Genomic DNA, 6,739 nt, shown 5'->3' on the forward strand with positions numbered 1-6,739 from the left:
AGAGACTATGGACTCTGAAAAACGATCTGAGAATTTTGAAGGGGTGGGGGGTGGGAGGTTGGGGGCACCAGGTGGTGGGTATTGTAGAGGGCACAGATTGCATGGAGCACTGGGTGTGGTGTAAAAATAATGAATACTGTTATGCTGAAAAAATAAAAAAATTAAAAAAAAAAAAAGAAATGTCGTATCACTAACATATCATTTATCATATCATTACACTGGAGGAGATTGCATAGTGTGACATTCCATGGGTGAAACAGTAGAAAATTGTTGTTGTCATGCAATGTTGGTGTTTGCACAAAATGATCTGCCTGTAATGTGGTGAATTAAGCCATCTCCATTAAAGTTACACACTCATTTACACTTTGCCCCAGTGATCTCACATTGAAGAACCTGGGCCATAGAAATTGAGAGTAGATTAATGGCTGGCAGGGGGTTGGAAAGTGGGGGAAATATATAATGCTGCTGAAAGAACGCCTCTTTCAGTTACAAGGTGAATGTGTGGCAAGATGACTATACTTAGTAACACTGTGCAATAGTACAACAACAATACTTGAAATTTGCAAAAGAGTAGACCCTCCACCTGCTCACCCCACACACAAAGGATAAATATGTGAGGTGATGGATGTGTTAATTAATTTCGTTGCAGTAATCATCCCACCTTATGTATATATATATCTCAAATCATCACCTTGTACATTTGAAATATATATGATTTGTTTGTCAGTTTTACCTAAATTAATCTGGGGAAAAAGAACAAAACTGGAAAAAAATACAAAATATGTCTGCTCAAAACTATTAATCGCAGCACTGACTGAAATGGTAAAACACAAAAATCCAATGTTCTTCAGCAGGAAATGTTACAGCCACAAAATAGATGACTGGACAAGTGTACAAAGGAGTAACATCCTGTACACTGCTATGCTCTCATCTCCAGGATATATTGTTCAGTGCAAGAAGTAAGTCCATATATCATGTTAGTGATGATCTAAGACAGTGCAAAATATGAATAAATATTTGCTATGTTCTTCAATTAAAAGACACCTTCAGTAATAAAATTCTTTTATCTATAGGGGAATTAGTGGTACCATATTTAAGAGACACTGTAAGGGCTAGATTTTACTCAGTGAAACTTCTTTTACATTGGAACACACCACAAGGTTTACAAAGCTCGATAACTGTATGATTAAACAAAAAGACCCAACATTTATAGAGATAGACAGAATAAAACAAATTAAGCTAAGGTTGTTCTTGGCATAAGAAAATAGAAATTATTTCAAGATTCTATTTATTTATTTATTTGTACTTATTTATTTATTTTTAATTTTTAAAATTGCAGTATAGTTAACATGCAGTGTTATATTAGTTTCAGGGGGTAGAAACAGTGATTCAACACATCTAACCATGACTCGGTGCTCATCCTGATGAGTGCACTCATTCCCCAACATCTATTTCACATATCCTACCACCTACCTCCCCTCTGGGAACCATCAGTTTCTTCTCTGTAGTTAACAGTCTATTTCTTGACTTATCTCTCTTTTTTTATCCCCCTAGGATCATTTATTTGGTTTCTTAAGTTCCACATATGAGTGAGATACTATGGCGTTTTTCTTTCTCTGACTTACTTATCTTGCTTAGAGAGCACAATGCTCTCTAGATCCATCCAAGTTGTTGCATATAGCAAGCTTTCATTCTCTTTCATGGCTGAGTAATATTCTGGTATACATCATATACTTCCTTATCCATTCATCCGTGGATGGACACTTGGGCTCTTTCCACAATTTGGCTATCGTAGATAATGCTCCTATAAATATCAAGGTGCAAGTACCCCTTCAAAACTGTGTATTTGTATCCTTTCTGTAATTACCTAGTAGTGCAATTGCTGGATCCCAGGGCAACTCTATGTTTAACGTTTTGAGGAACCTCCATACTGTTTTCCAGATTGGCTGCACCAGTTTGCATTCCCATCAACAACATGGGAGGGTTCCTTTCCTCCGCATCCTCAGCAGCACCTGTTTCGTGCGTGTGTGTGTGTGTGTGCATGCACGCCCATGCGCGCATGCACGTGTGTTTATTTCAGTCCCTCTGAAAAGTGTGAGGTGATATCTCATTGGGCTTTAGTTTGCATTTCCTGATGGTCAGTGATGTTGAGCATCTTTTCATGTGTCTGTTGGCCATCTGTACATCTTCTTTGGAGAAATGGCTGTTCATGTCTTCTGCTTATTTTTGAAATTTGATTACTTGGGTTTTTTGATGTTGAGTTTCATCAGTTAGGATATTAACCCCTCATTGGATAGATCATTACCAAATACTGTCTATTTAGTAGATTGTCTTTTTGATTATTGATGGTTTTTTTCACTGTACAAACCTTTTTTTTTAATGTGGTCCCAATAGTTTATTTTTTGTTTTGTTTCCCCTGCCTCAAAAAACGTTGCTATACCTAAAGTCGGACACTTTTGTTCTCTCCTAGGATTTTTATGGTTTCAGGTCTCACATTTAGGTCTTCAATGCATTTGAGTTTACGTTTACAAATGATGTCAGAAACTGGTCCAGTTTCATTGTTTTGCATGTAGCTTTCCAGTTTTCCCAACTCCATTTTTTTGAAGAGAATGCCTTTTTCCCATTGCATAGATTCATAGAGCATATAATTGTGAGTTTATTTCTGGGTCCTCTATTTTGTTCTAGTGATGTTGTGTCTATTTTTGTACAAATACCATAATGTTTTGATTACAACACTTTCTATTATATCTTGAAATCTGGAATTATGATATCTCCAGATTTGTTCTTGTTTTTTTTTTTCAAGTTTCCCGTGAATATTCAAAGTATTTTGTGGTTCCAATTTTAGGATTTCAGGACTCTTCTAAGGGTTTTTTTTTTTTGAGGTCTGTTTATTTGTATTTTGATAGGGCTTGCATTGAATCTGCACATTGTGTTGCATACTATAGGCATTGAACATTTATTGAGTTTTCCAGTCCATGAGTGTGGTATATATTTCCATGTGTCTGTGTCATCTCCAATGTCCTTCATCAGTGTGTTATAGTTTTCTGAGTACAGGTCTTTTGCCTCCTTGGTTAAGTTTATTTAAGCTTTTTTTGCATCTGTATTCCTCAGAGCTAGTGCCCTGTTATTTCCTTTTTTTATAGTGTCTTTATCTACTTTTGGTCTCAGGGTAATGCTGGCCTCTCAGAATGAATTTGGAAGTTTTCCTTCCTCTTCTGTTTTTTGGAATTGTTTCAGAGGAATAGGTTATTAACTCTTCTTAACTGTTTAATAGAATTCATTTTTGAAGGTGTGTGGTCCTGGACTTTGCTGGGAGTGTTTTGAATTATAATCCCATTTCATTGCTAGGTATCAGTCTGTTCACATTTTCTATTCCTTCTTGCATCAGCTATGGAGGGGTGTATGTTTCTAAAAATTTAGCCTTTTTTTCCTAAGCTGTCCAATGTGTTCTCTCATAGTCCTTTAACTTTCTGTGGTGTCAGTAGTTACTTTTCCTTATCTTCTGATTTTGATTATTTAAATCCTCTTGTCTCTATGTCTCCTTCCCTCTCTCTCTCTCTCTCTCTGATGAGTCTGGCTAAACATTTATCATTCTTGTTGATCTTTTCAGAGAACTAGCTCCTTGTTTCATTGATCTTTTTGATTGTTGGGGGATTGATTGATTGATTGATTTCAATTGTGTTTATTCCATTTGTAATCTTCATTACACCCTTCCTAGTATTGTGTTTTGTTTCTTGTGTTTCTAGCTCCTTTAGATGTAGGAGCAGCTTGCTTTCATGAGATTTGTTGTTGTTGTTGTTCTTGACATAGGCCTATATTACTAGAGTTTTCCATCTTAGAATAGTTTCTCTTCATCCCAAAGATTTTGGGACCATTGTGCTTTCATTTTCATTCCTCTCCATGTATTTTTTTTTAAACTTGAAAACAATCTACATTCTGCTGGTTAGAAAGCCATCTTCTGATGTATCTGTTACATCCATCTAGTCCAGTGTGTCATTCAAAGCCACTGTTGCCTTTTTGATTTCCTGATTTTCTGTTTGGATGATCTAGCCATTGATGTCAGTGGGGTGTTCAAATCCCCTAGTATCGTATTCCTTATGATTTTTCCCTACATGTGTGTTGATACTTGGGTTACATATCTGGGTGCTCCCACGTTGGGTGCACACAAATCGTCTGTGATTATTATATCTTCTTGTTGGACTCTCTTTTTTTATGATTATGTCTTTGTCTTTTCCAACAGTATTACTTTTAAAGACTATTTTGCCTGATATAAGTATTGCTGCTCTGGTATTACTTCCATTTGCATGTTTCTGCATGAGTTTGCTTTCAATCTTCATGAATCTTTTGGTCTGAACGGAGTCTCTTGTAGGCAGCTTATACATGGGTCTCGCTTTTTTATGCTCTCGCTCATATATGTCTTTTGTTTGGAACATGTGGTTGTTTTACAACCCAATTGTTGATTGATAAATATGCTTGGTTTTTTACTGTCATTTTTGATAAGTATGCTTCTTTTTTTAGTTCTTCTCTGTTCCTTTTTCTTTGGCTCTCTTCTTATAGTTTGATGGCATTTTTTTAGTGATATACTTAGATTCCTTTCTCTTTATTTTTTGCATATTGATTACAGGGTTTGGATTTGTGGTTACCATTAGGTTTGCATTTAAATGTTGTGCACATAGCAGCCTTTATTAAGTTGATGGTCACTTAAGTTTGAACCCATTCTTTATGCCTCCTACCCCAATGCTTTATATATATGGAGTCAGCCTTTACATCCTTTTAGCTATAAATCTCTTGACTGATTTTTATAGATATAATTGATTTTACTGCCTTTCTGCTTTAACCTCGAGATTGGTCTTGAAACCAATTAGTCTAATACATTTGTTATGTTTGTATTTGCCTGTGAAATTTCTTCCTTCCTGATTTTTCTTAGTCCTGATTATGGCCTTTTCTTTCCACTCAGATTTCCCTTTAACATTTCTTATTATACTGATTTTGTGGTGATGAACTCCTCCAAGTGTATTTTCTCTGGGAAACCCTTTATCTCTCCTTCTCTTCCATTGTTTATCATTATTTTTATTAGGTTCTGTTAGTCACCATACAGTATGTCATTAGTTTTTGATGCACTGTTCCAAGATTCATTGTTTATGTATAACACCCAGTGCTCCATGCAATACGTGCCCTCCTTAATACCCACCACCAGGCTCGACCATCCCCCCTCCAACCTCCTCCCCTCTAAAACCCTCAGTTTGTTTCTCAGAGTACACAGTCTCTCTTAATTCATCATGCCCTCTAATTTCCCCCCTTCATTTTCCCTCCCTTCTCCTAATGTCCTTTGTGTTATTCCTTATGCTCCACAAGTAAGTGAAACCATATGATAACTGACTCTCTCTGCTTGACTTGTTTCACTCAGCATAATCTCCTCCAGTCCCATCCATGTTGATACAAAAGTTGGGTATTCATCCTTTCTGATGGCTGAGTAATATTCCATTGTATATATGGACACATCTTCTTTATCCATTTGTCTGTTGAAGGGTATCTTGGCTCTTTCCACAGTTTGGCAATTGTGGCCATTGCTGCTATGAACACTGGGGTGCATGTGCCCCTTCTTTTCACTATATCTGTATCTTTGAGGTAAATACCCAGCAGTGCAATTGCCTGGTCATAAGGTAGCTCTATTTTGAATTTTTTGAGGAACCTTCACACTGTTTTCCAAAGAGGCTGCACCAACTTGCATCCCCACCTACAGTGTAAGAGAGTTCCCCTTTCTCCACATCCTATCCAACATTTGCTTTCTTGCCTTGTGAATTTTGTCCATTCTAACTGATGTAAGATGGTATCTCAGTGTGGTTTTGATTTGAATTTCACTGATGGCTAATGAGGATGAACATTTTTTTCATGTGTCTCCTAGCCATTTGTATGTCTTCATTGCAGAAGTGTCTGTTCATGTCTTCTGCCCATTTTTTGACTTGATCATCTGTTTTTTGGGTGTGGAGCTTGAGAAGTTCTTTATACATGCTGGATATCAGCCCTTTGTCTGTTGTATCATTTGTGAATATCTTCTCTCATTCTGTGGGTGGCCTCTTTGTTTTGTTGACTGTTTCCTTTGCTGTGCAGAAGCTTTTGATCTTGATGAAGTCCCAAAAGTTCATTTAAAATAATTTTTTGTCCCCTTTCCTCTCTCTTCTCCCTCTGGGATCCCTCAATGGGAATCTTATTACACCTGGTTATGTCACCGAGTTTCCTTAATCAATTAATTCCCATTTCTTACTACTCTCTTTTTTTTTTCTCTTCTTCCTGGTTCCTTTTTATTACTCTGTCTTCTGTGTCATTGATCTGTTCTACTATTAGTTCTACTCTATTGTTTCTTCACTCTAGTGAATTTTTAATAGAAGTTATTGAGTTCTTCATGTCTTATTGGTTTTTATTTCATATTTTCTCTTTTTGTCTTGTCACTGAGTGAGATCCTCTACTCTTTATTTTTTTTTAATTCTTTGTTTCTTTGACAGAGAGAGAGGGAGCACAAGCAGGGGGAGGGGTGAAGGGAGAGAGAGAAGCAGAATCCCCTCCAAGTGGAGAACCTGATGCAGGGCTAGATCCCAAGATCTATGACCTGAGATCATGACCTAAGCCAAAGTCAAACCCTTAACTGACTGAGCAACCCGCGAGCCCCTCTACTCTTTCTTTCTATCTTGTCACTGTGTGAGATCTTCTACTCTTCTCAATGTCAGCATTATATTTATGA

The sequence above is a fragment of the Lutra lutra genome, chromosome 5, assembly GCF_902655055.1.
Source record: "Lutra lutra chromosome 5, mLutLut1.2, whole genome shotgun sequence".
Classification (NCBI taxonomy): Eukaryota; Metazoa; Chordata; class Mammalia; order Carnivora; family Mustelidae; genus Lutra; species Lutra lutra.